General features: G+C 37.6%; 1 long non-coding RNA gene and 1 pseudogene across 5 annotated transcripts in view; both read left to right on the forward strand.

Moving 5' to 3' along the window:
• Positions 1–6: 6 nt before the first annotated feature.
• The window catches only part of LOC105302802, a 31,980-nt gene continuing 17,736 nt past the window's right edge, over positions 7–14,250 (forward strand). For 3 of the 5 annotated variants that reach the window (XR_002776400.1, XR_896860.2, XR_002776401.1), the window contains exons 1-3: positions 7–225; positions 3,764–3,808; positions 5,994–6,197. This is a non-coding gene — a long non-coding RNA (uncharacterized LOC105302802). Of the gene's footprint in view, positions 226–3,763; positions 3,809–5,993; positions 6,198–7,980; positions 8,097–9,773; positions 9,852–14,250 lie in introns of all 5 variants that reach the window. The other 2 variants (XR_002776403.1, XR_002776402.1) reach the window with 2 other exon arrangements.
• On the forward strand, positions 9,510–9,628 carry LOC111729818 (annotated as a pseudogene).

Raw genomic sequence — 14,250 nt, forward strand, 5'->3', positions numbered from 1 at the left:
CCTCCTTCCTCCTCATTTCGAAATCCGCTGTCCATTTAAAGAAATAGCGGTCGCTACCAACCGAAATAGGTGACTCGACTGCAAAGTTGACAGGACGTGTTCCTGAGGATAATATCCTTCCCCAGGACCACTGCTCTGAAACTGTCATCGCCGGATTGGAGGACCCTGAGATCCTGCCAGGAGAGCAATAAATGATTGGAAGAACATTGAGGGGAAGTTAAGTCGGTGAGCTGAGGGTTCTAGCCTAAAGCACAGGTGGTCTGATTATCGTTTTTATTTTTTATAGTCTCTTTACCCTGAAGTGTCCAGTTCAGAAGGCTGAGAACGTTATAATTATGTTTAAATTCTAAACCCTGCTAATACATTCATAGGGGGTTAATGTATGTATATGTGTTGTTACACAAATACGTATGTATAAATATAATGTGTGTATATATACACATATAGACCAGGACAGATTTCCTAGATTCTCTCCAACCTACAGATTTTTCCTAGCCGCTGCCCCTCACTTCTCCAGGTGTTCAGACTTTTTCACACGCTCATCAGAACCCTCTGAACCAAAATTTATGAAAGGAGTTGGGGTGGCAAAGAGTCCTGTTGCTGGGAAGGTGGGACTAATGGCTGTTTGTAAGCCGTTTTTGTCACCTGGTAGTCCTATCCTCCCCAGGAGAGTTCATGTCCACACCCACTCTTCTTAGACCACCTGCTGCCCCACCCCCAACAATTATCTATCTTTCTGCCTTTGATCTCTCCACTGATGATTCTAGTGTCCCATTGCTGGGGGTTAAAGTTAAATCGTATAAACCTCTGTATCACTTATCAGTATGACAGTTGGCAACTCTCAGCTTCTGTACAATGGGAGTGGGGAATAGCACCTATCCTGTAAAATTCTTGTGAGTATCAAAGAGCAAATATATGTATACAATGTATTCAACTACCTGGGTGCTTGCTACCTATAATAACATGCTCAATTAACATTAGCTACAGTTATTTAACCTCGGGACAGAAATAACTCTCAACTTCTCTTCCTATCTCCTCCTTACCTTTTCCAAGTGACTCGCTGAAGAAGAAGGCTGAATTAGAACGAATGTGGTTCCAAAGCCAAGTAAACAGTAGCAACTGTGGCAAACATTGTGTTCAGACCAGGGGTTGGCGATCTCTTTCTGTGAAAGGGCGGATAATAAATATTTAAGGCTTTGTGCACAGAGGTAAAGTTTAGGACATTATATAGATCTTTGTATAATAAGATAAAAAACAAATATCCACAATTTTTAACTGACAAAAATGTAAGGTGTAATAGTAATAACGATTGTAATACAGGTTTAGTAATGAAAGGAAGAGAACTCTTTTTTTGAGGGAGGATAACATTTCACTTAGTTAAACCCCAATTCAAAGTAACTGTTCTCTATCCTCAAAACTGCAAATGTTTACCTTTAACATTGATCTGTAATGACATTTTACATATTTCAGTTTTTAAAATACCTTTTCACCCAGATAGGTACTGCCATGAGCATATTCATTGCTTAGAAGGCATTTATACAATTCTATTAGACTTCTCTAAGTTCTCTTGATATTTCTCCTTTAGCACGCCATTGCATTGCACATTGATTATTTCCACTTGAAGGGTAGGTGGAAGCACAGTTAAGTGGATTTAAAATATGGAAATTTCCTTTCATTTACATCAAAATCCAAAAACCACTGTTGGAACTGTAGTTTGATTTCAGAAAAAAATAAATGCTGCAAATTTGTGTTGGGATGGAGATCTTGTTTCTTGTTTTAACTTTTGACAGTATGGGACGTATATAAAGCAGCTCGATATCATTTGTGATCGACTTCTCTGCTGCTCCCAACCCCAATCTTTGTTATCGAAAGGCCTGGAAAGCTAGTTTTCTCTCAGCTCTTCTACCCCTCTACAAGTCTTTCTTAGCTTGAAAATCCAGTTTATCTCTGAGAGTGTCTCTTAGCTCCCATTCATTGGCCTTGTTTTTGTGGTCCTACCCTAGTAGTTAGTGAATATCAGTAGGAAAGAATTGTAAGGCAGTATAGTTTTGCTCTGTGCCTGTGACTCCTCTGGATTTTAACCTGTCACATCAGCCCACACACTGCCATTAAAATTTATTAAAAGTTAGCCTGATTTCTCCTTAGCGTTGTCTATGGTGGACTTCTCTACGCTGTAGTCAAGGTTGAGAACCACTGTGGATCTTTTTTCTTATAAAGAATTATCATTTTCTGAAATTTAGTTCACTTAGGTTTCTCTGTGCTCTCATCTCTCTAAAGTTTTTTTTTTTTTTTAACTATAATTGTTTAGATTATCTGATGTGTTAGGAAGTAAATTATGGTTTTTCGTGACTGTCTACATACAAACTGAAAGAGGAATCTGAATGTCTAATCTTTATCTTCCAAAAGATTGATGGGGAGGGACCAAGAGCTGGGAAGAATGATCAGTTAAGAATATGTGGAAGTGGATGTGTTTAATTTACAAACCTCCAGCCATTATCATAGTATAATGTTATATTTTTAAAATGAAAACAATAACATTTTAAACAATATAAGCTATAATAAGAAACAGCATCAATATATCTGCCAAACCAGAATTCCTTAACCTAATGAGCATGCTTCTGTAAGAGGGATTGGTCAATTGGTGGTGTGGAAAAGAAGAGATAAAATGTTTATGCTTATCTAAATAAGACGTGAGTCTACAGCCATGCCACCCTGAACATTCCTGATCTCATCTGATCTCGGAAGCTAAGCAGGGTTGGGCCTGGTTAGTACTTGGATGGGAGACCACCTAGGCTTTAAATAATAATTATAAATAAATAAATATTTTTTAAAAATAAATAAAAATAAAATTAAATAAATAAAATAAAAAAACAAATAAGACATGGATTTGAAACTTTGAGAATCACTGCCCTAAACTACATATTTTCTTTATTATATCAGTCAGAGTGCAGTCAGAGAAGTAGAATCACTCTGTGTGTGTGTCTGTATATTAGATACGTGTATACAGTGATTCTACTCTGCTTTCATGCTGACTGATATAGAAAAGGAAATATATATAGGGCAGGCAGTTGGGAAGAGCAGATGGATGTAAAGTAGGTAAAATCAAGAATAAGCTACAACTCAAAAGCATGAGCTAGAGTCCATGAGGATGGATTAAAACCCATGTCAATTCTCACTGCCTCTGATTTTGATGGCTGGAGTGTCCTACACAAGCTGGGGCCCTTTGTCATAGAACTAAACATTTACTCCCCTAACCTAGGTGTGGCAGAAGCTGAGCTAGGATCTTGGTGAAGGAGGATCAGTCACAGGCTCAGCCAGTGCCACACCCCAATGAGGTGAGGCAACAGATAAATGACCACGTGTGTGAGCTACAAAATGTCTACTGCTTCATTTCTAGGCTCCAGATCACACGACACTCTCTCTTGTGGCCCACCCTAACAGGAAACACAAGAGAACTCTAGAGATGTAGTTCAACTTAGCCACGTTGTCAAATTACAGCATCACTAAGTGTAATAATCAGCTTTTGATAAGCCCCCTCTGACAGTTATATTTTTAGAATTTCTTTAGTATTCTGTCACATCTCCCATATAACCTTCAAACTATTGTACTCCATGTGCCTTCTCCCTATAGCTTCCCCATCTTTCTACTAATGCCACCGTATTATCAACCTCCAACCTAATAAACCTCAAAATAATTTTTGACAAGTTGCTCTCTTTTATGCCATATATATTGCTTATCCCAAATCTTTCTATTTTGTTTACAGATTCTCCTCTATCTTTTCAGTCATCTTTCTAGAAGTAACAACAATGTAAGTTTGGATTAATGCCACTTCTCTTTTTCTACCACCAAACTTCTGTAGCTCATCTGTCATCACTACTGGATCTTATATCTCCGCTCGAATCTCTTCATTACTCCCATTTCTGTCCTTAGGTCATATCCCATATTACTTAAAACTCTACTCACACACACAAACTATGAAAGTTTTTTTCTGTCATGCATTACCTGAAAACCACCTCTTTCATAAATCCATCTCACACTATATAAATGGAAGATATCCAAAAGCTAAGGAGTTGGAATGCTGGTGTGGATTTATTATGTTAGTACTGCTCAGCTGTCCCCTAATTATGACCTGGGAGGTTCAGAAGTCTTTAAGAAAAGCATTGTTGAAGAAACAGCATCCTTGTCAAGTTCTGTAGTAGCTGTTCTCCGTAAGCCATTAATGCTATCATTAAACTGGGCTCCATGGATTTATTGGGGATGGTGGGATACTGAAGTGACAGGCGCAAGTGACATCACTTAACTATCTTAACTACCAGAGAGAAGGGAAATGTGGCAGTCATAATGGACAGAGCTAGAATGGTCATCGGAGTGATTTGATCTTTCAATGGTGTTGGCTGATTTATTGTAATCCCCCTAGGACTGAAATACATACACTACTACCCTACTAATGTCTTACTTGCTTTTTATGCATAAAAAAGCTCTATGACTGGAGTAAAGAATTCTTATTTGAATCTCAGAGCGTCCTCAACTGATTTCCAGTCTTGATTCAGTCCAGATCAAGTAGATGCAGAGCCCTTAAATTAAGAGGAGACAGATCTCCTTAAGGAAGAATCTTGCTACATTGCCAAAATGTATGCTGTATATATTCTACTCACCCTTCCCCGAAGGCAACTTTGGGCACTTACCAGTACATATGTGCACTGGAGACAGGAAAATAACCAAAATTTGGGGAGATTATTGCACACTAGCTCTGAATTAACACTGGTTCCTAGAAACTCCAAATGTCACTTTGGTATGCCAATCAGAGTAGGGCCTAAGACATCAGAAAATAAGTGGAGTTTTGGCTTGAGCCCAACTCATAGTGGGCCTGGCAGATACCCAAACACACCCCGTGATTATTTTTCTAGTTCTGAAATAGAGTTGGAATTTACATACTCAGCAAATGGCAGAATCCCTGTATTGATCCCCCAAATTATGGATTGAGAGCTTTACAATAGAAAAAAGCCAGAAAGGAGTTCCTAGAACTTCTGTAGTAGCCATTCTCTGTAAGCCATTAATGCTATCATTAGTATGGCAAGTGTTTACTTGCCAAAATAATAAACCAAAGGCAATTTAGCATTCTTGGAGGGATTACAAGGAATAGTGCAGCCATAAGGGCCCTAAAGGATGGAGAAACGATAATTTCTACTACATTCTCATTTATTTCACCCGTTTGGCCTGTGACAAAGGCATAGATCTTGGAGAATGTTGATAGATTATGGTGAACTTAATCAGGTCATGATTCCAGTTGCATCTGTTATTCCAAATGAGGTTTCTTTATTGGAGTAAACCAATACAGTCCTTGGTACCTAGTATGCAGCTCTTTATCTGATTAATACTTTTTCTCTTATCTCTCATAGTAAAAACTAAAAAAATCAGTTTGCTTTCAACTGGTAGGACTAGGAATACATTTCACTATCCTCTCTCAAGCCTTTATCAACTCTACAGCCCTCTAGTATAATATACTATAGTCTAATATAGTCCAAAAAGAACTTGATTGCCTTTTCATTCCACAAAAATATCGTTTTAGTCCATTACAGCAGCAAATATCCACAGGCTGAGAAATAAATTTCATAAAAATTTAGGGCCCTTCTGCCTTAGTGATTGCCTCCTCTGATCTGGGTCATGGTCAAGACATCCCTTCTAAGGTGAAGAACAAATTGCTGCATTAAGCCTTTCCTCCTCTAAAGGAAGAGGCACATCTAGTGAGCTTCTAGGTTTCACTGGGACTCACTGTAACAGCAGGGTCTGCGTCAGGTCCAAGCTGTGTGCTAGCTCCTCTGCCCCTTGAGCTCTTTGATCCAGAAGACCCACTGACATTTGAAATGTCTGTGGCAGATAGGGAAGTTGTATGGGGCCCTTGGCAGGATCCTATAGGTGAATTACAGTGCTGACCTTTAGGACTTTAGAGCCCAGCTATGCCATCTTCTAAACATAAACATTCTCCTTTCAAGAAATAGCTTCTAGTTTGCTACTGGACCCTAGAAGAAACTGACTACTTGACTTTGGATGACCGAGTCATCATGGAACTTAAACTGCCCATTTTGAGCTAGGTGTTGTTTGACCCACTAAGCCATTATGTTGGGCATGCACAGCTCACTCCAGCATGAGTGGAAGTAATATACAAGACTGAGCTTAAGCAGATCCTGAAGGAACAAGTAAGTTACATGAGCCATTGGCTCAGATTTCTATGGTTCTTATTCCTATTGAATCCTCTCTCTCAAACCACACCTATGACCTCATGGGAAGTTGTCTGCATCTACTATACTAAGGAAGAATGAGTTCAGGTCTGATTACAGATGGCTTGGGGAGGGTTATGCTGGTACCACCTGAAAGTGAACAACTATGGCTACTGCCCCACTTTGGAGTGTTACCTTTATACATTAGTATTTAAGTTACAAGATATCAAAGGAGGAGTGAGATCCAGTTATAAGACAAATGGACATCATCTAGAGATAAAATCTTATTTGTGTATCCTTCAAGGGAGAAGATCAGTACCTTTTCATCTGTATGAGGGGTAGTTACACCTTGTAAAGTGGAAGCATGATTTTTCACGTTATCTTTATTTGGAAGTGGTTAAAAGGGGTAGAGCTGCCAAATTGGTAAACAGCAGACTGCTAATTCCCATAATTCCCTTTCCCTTATATCTGAGTTAGAGTTGGCAGAAGAAGCGCCTACATGAAATCTGAAAGGAAGAGGTGAAGAGGTGGTCACTGCTTTCAGTAGTTTGTTGCAGTCAGATATGGTAATGGATAGATCCAGAAGTCCGTTTTAGATCCAAGCATGTCTGCTCTCCTTAAATTTCATGATCAGCCAACCCACTGAGGCAACAGCTGCCCTCCTTTAGGCATCTGGATATAATTGGCCTCTTGGGTTTCTTTACAAGTTTCAACTTGTCCACCTGTGCCCGTGCTTCCACTTGATGGATTATTGACTGCTCACTGGTACAGTCTATGTAAGAAAGGCATGATAAACACTTGATTTTTTTTCTTTTTCTTTACTGGTTCTCAACATAATAAATGATTTTCTATCATCTCCCCATGGTGAGCTACTAACTTTTTCCCCAAATATCTTAACTCATGGATTTAAACATAGTTATCTATTTTAATGCATTGCGATTAATGCCCTTAATGATATACAAATTGTCCGTCCTTGGCCATCTGTCAAGTTCTAATATAATAGATTCATTATTATTTATTACATAGTATTCTAAAATTCCCATCATTATTTCTCCTTTTACCCATGCAATTATTTAAAGGTATGGTTTCCTTTAAAATTTCAAGAGAATGAAATTTTCTTTTTACTTATTTTAATTTGTTTTTAATTGATATCTTACATAATTGCACTGTGGTTCAAAATTTGTTGTCATTTGATACTGGTATTTTGAAGTCTGCCAAGATGCCTTATGACCATGTGGAGTTCCACAAACTTTTTCTGTAAAAGGCCAGATAGTAAATACGTTAAGCTTTTGGGACATATTCTCTCTTCACCTTATCAATTTTGACTTTATATAATTTGATACTATTTTAGTAGGTACAAGTAAGTTTAGAATTTTTATGTTTTCTTAGTGAATTTGGCATTTTAAAAACTATTATGAATGTCCCCATTTATACTTAATAATTGTTTTAGTTTTAACATCTATTATTTCTAATAAAAATATAGCCATAGCAGCTTTATTTTGGTTAATATTTGCCTGTTATATCCTTTTTTGTCCTTTTATTTTCAAGCTTTATTTGTTTTTAACATTTTTGGTGGACCTCTTCTGAATATCATATAGCTAGTTTTAAAAAATCTTTTCTGACATTACCTGCTTCTTACTTAAGAATATATTCCAGTCGTGAATTGTGATTATAGATTTATCTGGACTTGTTTATCCTATGTCATTTTAAATTTCTATTTGTCTTGCTTCTTCTATATTGCTTTATTCTCTTTTTATGGCAGAGATAGTCAATTGGCAAATATTCCATGTGCTGCCCCACATTTAGGGGCAGCGACATGAGTAATCCTGAATAATAGGAATGAAAGTGACTGTTACTTCAGGTACACAGCTGGAAAAGGTAGGTTTGAGTTCTCCATGCGTTCTTTTATCTTCTTGCAACAACTTAAAACATGCCAGATGGTAAAGCCTTCCTCGGTCAAGTCCTTCAATGACTGCAAAGAGCAGAGTCTCCTACCAACCTGCACTGGTGTGCAGCAAGAGCGAGAAGTAAATTTTTTGTGTGTTACATCAGTGAGAGTGAAGTTAATTTATCATCATAGCGCAAAGTAGCCTATTATGACTCATACATTATCTTAAAAGATTTGGAATGTTAACATTTTAAATATTTTCCTTTTTTCCGTTTTTCTCTTGGTTTGGAATGTGTTTGATCTATCTCTCTTTATTTTATATTTAGTGTATCGGTGTGTGTGTATGTGTAGAGATTGCCATTACAACTTGTAAGCCCAATAGGGCATTGCGAGTATGTTTTATTCAGGATCTAATTGTGTTTATTTGTATTGCTGGATCCTTCGGATTGTCTGGGGGACCACACTACTGCAAGTGGAATCACTGTTCCTTTTTCTTGCAAATACATAGAAGCCCACCACCAGTCTCCTGTCACATATGACAGGTTCATAATTCCTAAGCCAAAACTATTTGTCCAAATGTGTTTCTGAATTCAGGCATTTTGGATTTAGAAAGAGTATATAGTGCCCTTCCAAATCCAAGATTAAAATAATTCAGCAACCAAATGTGTGAATATTCAGAATAAACAAGATAAATACAGATAGTAAATTGCCTCCGGCGGTTGACATCGGAGTCTGCCACCAAATTAGTTATGGAAAAAAAATTGTTTTTTAAATATTTTTCTGGAATTATGAATAGGGAATTCTTGACTTGTATTTTTTTATTAGGCTACAAAGTAGTTGATTAGGATAAATTCTGGCCACTTTAGTTTAAATGAATGTTTTCCAAGGCTCTTTAGCAACAATGTCTTTCATATTGGTTTTTACTAGCAATATCTGCATCACCAAACGGAGGCCATTTCCTGATGACTCCGTTTCAGCATCGCGTTTATTGATTATAAATTTTAATTTTGGATACAAAATTTTAAGAACGTTTATTACATCAATGTGTTTTCATAGCAGGTCATGTAAAGTAGCAAAAAGTTCTGGAAGCTATAGCACATGAAGGATATTCGAAGAAAACAAGTATATTGTAGAGTAGAAAGTCAGGGAAAATGTCAAGTACGTTAAAGACTTAGAATTGCAGAAGGATCTTTAGAGGCTTCTTGTTCTAACCTTTTATCCAGTACAGAAACCCTGTCCTAAAGACTTCCAAGTAGGTCATCACTGCTCTCTTCCAGAATGAGGGAGCACACAGTTTTTAAAGCAAGCCTCCACATTATTTAACTGCTAAGTTAATAGGCAGTTTTTCCTTATACTGAGAAACTTATTACTTAACCACAATCCATTTTGAAAACACACACACTGTCTACGGCCATGCCACCCTGAACAAGCCCGATCCTGTCTGGTCGCGAAAGCTAAGCAGGGTCGGGCCTGGTTAGTACTTGGATGGGAGACCACCTAGGAAGACCAGGTGCTGTAGGCGTAAAAAATAAAAAAATAAGGAATTGTAAGCTGACAGAGTCCTTGCAATCTGTGAGGTCAACTAAGGATTGTCTCGCCTAAAAAAAAAAAAAAAGAAAGAAAGAAAAGAAAATATACTTACACACCATACATTTTGTTTTCTCCAGGATACCCAGTTCCTTCAAAATACACAAGGATGGAAATGTTCAAATTGTAAATTTCAGAATGAATATCCCAAAATGGAGGTAATCAAAGGAGCTTTTCAGTAATGAAGCATACTCCTTCTCGTTTTTGGTGGACATCTCGTTTTTGGTGGTAATAAAGCAGAGTGGGGCACTGCTTGATCTGAAGGAGAAATTCCTGCATGAGAGGCATAACCCACTGGCCTGTAAGTTCCTCCCCAGTTTCAAACTACATGATTCTTTGATTCCAAATGGATGGGAAATGATGAAACAAAACATCTTTTCCAGTCTTCTTCCTTCCTCCTCTCATGAATAATTAACCTCACATTGAATCATCCTTCCTAAGAAAAGTTCTGAGTTTGTTATGCCCATCTGTCTTCCAGTCAGTTTGAACTTACAAGGTAATTTTTACAGAATTCCCAGCAGAAGAGACAAATTCTGATCAGTGGTTGCCAGATAGAACGTGTGTCCTGTTCTAATTTGTAGTAAAGTATATTTCATAAAGTTAAATTGGATTCAAAAGAACATTTTAAAATATTTTGAATTAGTATAGATATGATTGTATGGCTGTTATTGAGAATGACTCTTTTCTCATGTGATACATTATTGCTTTGTTATCAAAAATCCTGTAAGCATTTTAAAAACAAAACGGTTAAAGAACAAAAAAACACTGTTATCAAAGGCAGATATATTATAGAATACTTAAAGTTGCATGGAAAGACATCACTAAGGGTGAGGAGCTACTATACACAAATCTCATTAGGCATAAATTCTATAGAAACCTTCTTATGTGACAACATCTTCACTGGGTATGGGTTGACAGTTGGTTAATTGGAAAAATCAATTAAATGCTGATAAAAACTGATTAAAAATACTTCTTAAGCATGTGTTTTACCTTAAAATATATAAACATATGCTTTCTGATATGTGGCCAAAACTTTTTCCAAAAAGATATTTTTAAATTATTTTTTTAAACATGGATCCGCAGCTTACAGTGGCACTTTCCCCCCCTGTAAACTACACACATAATTCATGGTCTAGGATTTCTAGCTTGAGTTCTTTTAAAGCGAACCGAGAATTTCAAATCACATATAAGACAATTGAGTGCAGCCTCTTAGATTTTGCACTTTTCTTTTGCCAAGCTTTTGTAGCTGCCTCTCTACAACTAAGTCAACAGCTATTTCTAGTACTTACCCTTTCCAATCTTTCCAAAGTGTTCAACTTAGTTTTCACAGAAACTATAACCCTCTCTCTTTTTATGCTATGTCATCAGTTTATTCAATATTTAATTAATTTGAATAATTAAAACAAGCACAACTGGTAGAAACCAGTCTGAGAACAAATCGGATTACTTAACATCCATAGAACATAACTGGAGGGAGTAGATGTACCCAGAGCATTCTAGAGCATACTAGAGAACGTCTACCAGCTGCCGGTGTGCCATGGGTGTGCCATGGCACTTGTCAGTATGTTCTACAGAGGCAATGAGAAGCAAGGGTTAATCTAGAGAGTATATTAAGAGAAATTTCTTTTAAAAAACTACTGTGGAGTCAGACGTGCCAAAAAATACAATGCAGGGGTTACTGGCATGATTGGGCTAGCTCATAGGGTACTTTTGTGTGAGTTAGAAAAAAGCACTCCCCACAACACAGGGTTTGGTGAGGAAAGCATGGGCTAGGTTTCAGCCTCCATTTGTCCCCTCTGCATGGTGTCACTTTAGGGGTCCTTTTTGTGTAAGGGTATACTTACACAACCAACACAGCAGCCCTGACTCCTGGGACAGAAGATTGACTATGATTAGGGAGAGGGAACAGGAGCTGATCTGTACTCATGCATGAAAAGATGGGACAGAGAATTAGGAAGGATAGGAAAGAAATGACCTGTGGAATAGGAAGTCTTCAGTCCTGGAAAGACTCCATGTAGATTTTGCGACAACTTATACAGATTGTTTTGCCTAGCCAACCTGCAGATTGTCCACCAGTGGGTGAAAGTTCTTCAGCAAAGAGGCCTATACAGTCTCTATTCATTTTACCACAGGTTCCTAGACTGCTCCCCAATCAGCTTCCCCTGCTACTCCACCTTCTCTGCTGTTCCACCTCTCCAGCTGCTCCACCTTTCCTGCTACTCTGCTTCCCTCCCTACCACTGCTCTCATTTGCACTACAAAGACCACTAAGTTGTTTCAGAGCTCTCTTTACTGACCTTGGATGCTTTTCTGCTCAACTCAAAAATTTTCCTACCTATCAGATGATACCTTTAGCAACTTTCACTGATGACAGGAACTTTCGTTCGAGAATTCATTATGAAAAACAAAGTTAAAATGCCTGGTTGACATAGCATAACATGAAGTTTATTCTTACCAAAGTGTTAAGGGTTAATGAAATAAATGTAAATGACTGACAGAAAGGAAAAGAAAGGAAGAAAGGAAGAAAAGAAAGGAAGAAAAAGGAAGACAGGAAGAGAAATTAAAGAGCTGGTCCCTGAAAGTGAATGAGGAATACCAAAAGGGGGATGCTGTGGAAAGCAAACTGAAATCTCAGTTTTGTAGTCTTATTTATCTTCAACTATGCCTGGAAAGAGAGAAGTTGATTATGAAGTTGGTTTTTCTTGTTTATTTTGCTTTTTTGCGTGTGTGTTTTCTTTTGTTTTGCTTTGCTTTTTGGTATTATATGTCAACCTTTGAGCCCTATGGCACCACTAAAATTTGCAACGAGCCTTGACAATTTTATTTTTATAAACATAAGCACCGTTAATGTAAAGCAGCTAATTATAAGGCAGTTCATTAACTGAGCTATAAGTGTATTTAAAAAAAAAAACTGTAAAACTTGAACACTGAAAGAGAAGGATCCTTCTTCTCTTTGCTCTCTGCACACTGAACACATCCTAATAGAGAGATTACCACCGCCAATGCATGTGTACTGTCCTTGTCTTGCCACTATGGTCTTTCACTTTGCTTCAACTCACTTTGTTTCATTGATGGAATGCTCCTTGCCTGGGCATGGTGTTCTTATGTCTTATAAAACCAAATGGTTAACCAAACACTTGCATTATTCAAAGCAAATAATGATGTCCTATTGAATATCTTTTAAAAAATCTTTTATTATGTTAGCTACTAGAATAACCTAGCACTCTTTCTTCTTTTGCTTGGAAATCGAGTGTTTACTGATATAAAGAACGTAGAGATCACCTGGACCGTGGCTTGCTCAGTGCCTTTCTCACCCAGGATCTTGTTCATTACAATGCAGATTATAAATAAAATCTCACCCAATTTCTGACTGTAGGTCTGGGATGGAGCCTAAGAATTTGTGTTCCTAACGAGTTCTCTCAGGATCCTGAGACTACTGATCTGCAGATAACACTTTGAGAATCAGCCCAAACCCTTCACTCCACAGATTAGGAAGCTGAGCCTTAGAGAATTAAAATGTTCAGCCCTAGGTGACCCAGCCCATTAGCGGCAGAGTAAAGACCAGCACCCCAGGCCTCCTGACTTGCACATGCTAATTACACATATATCCTATTGTTTCTTTTAAGGTTTATCAACTTTCTACATTACTCCCTCCTTTTTGTTTTGGCATCAGTCAGGATCTCAGCTCTCATTCTGCTACTTATCTCTGTTAATCTTTACAGTGAAGTCACAGGATAGTGTTTGGTATGCATTCGATAGCGTTTGGTATGGATTCGTGATCTTACAGTAGTACCAGTCCTGAGGTCCTCCCTCTCCCTAAGAAAGAGTCCTGTGACACAGTTTTGGTTCATTTTTCTTTCTAGAAAAACTTCTGCTGAACCCTTAAATGGCAAATTCTTGGTAAAATTCCTGGTTTGCATTTTAGAAAGATTTTTTTTTTCTTTTCTTTTTTTCAGACCATTACTCTTTTAGATCATTGTTTTCATCTCCTTCTGTTAGAACTTCTAAGGTAACCCTGAGACTTCTCTGCTTTTCTTCACACATCATTTTTTTTTTTCCACAACAAATAAGTCTAAAGAAGGAATGTCTTATAATTTCCAATTATTTTTTTGAGCACTTTTGATTTGGGAGTCTCTGTTGGAGAGGCTCCTTTCTATCGATTGCTGCTTTGCAGCAAGGCTACATCTCAACAGGAGCAGACCAATTCGGTGCCTTCCTTGCTCATTTTTTTTTCCTTCAGTTAATACTATTTTTACGAATAAGATAGTATTTTAGTACAGTTTTACCTCCTTTGCTCTTTCTCTTCACCTTACCTTAGCTCTTCACATATGCTTCTCTCATTTGTTCTTATTCCACACGTAATCTCTCTTGTCCTTCAACTTCCTTCCATTAATAACTTCCTATCGAAGTCTCTTGGGTTCCAGTTAGTGAGCCTCTAAATTATCCTCTGAATGACATCATCTTTGTCTCTTCCTGCTTTAAACATAATTTCTTCAGACTGTATGCTTACTTTTTAAATCTCTTTGGGAAAAAGTATGGGACGGCGAAATGAATATAT

The sequence above is a fragment of the Pteropus vampyrus genome, unplaced genomic scaffold, assembly GCF_000151845.1.
Source record: "Pteropus vampyrus isolate Shadow unplaced genomic scaffold, Pvam_2.0 Scaffold283, whole genome shotgun sequence".
Taxonomy (NCBI): domain Eukaryota; kingdom Metazoa; phylum Chordata; class Mammalia; order Chiroptera; family Pteropodidae; genus Pteropus; species Pteropus vampyrus.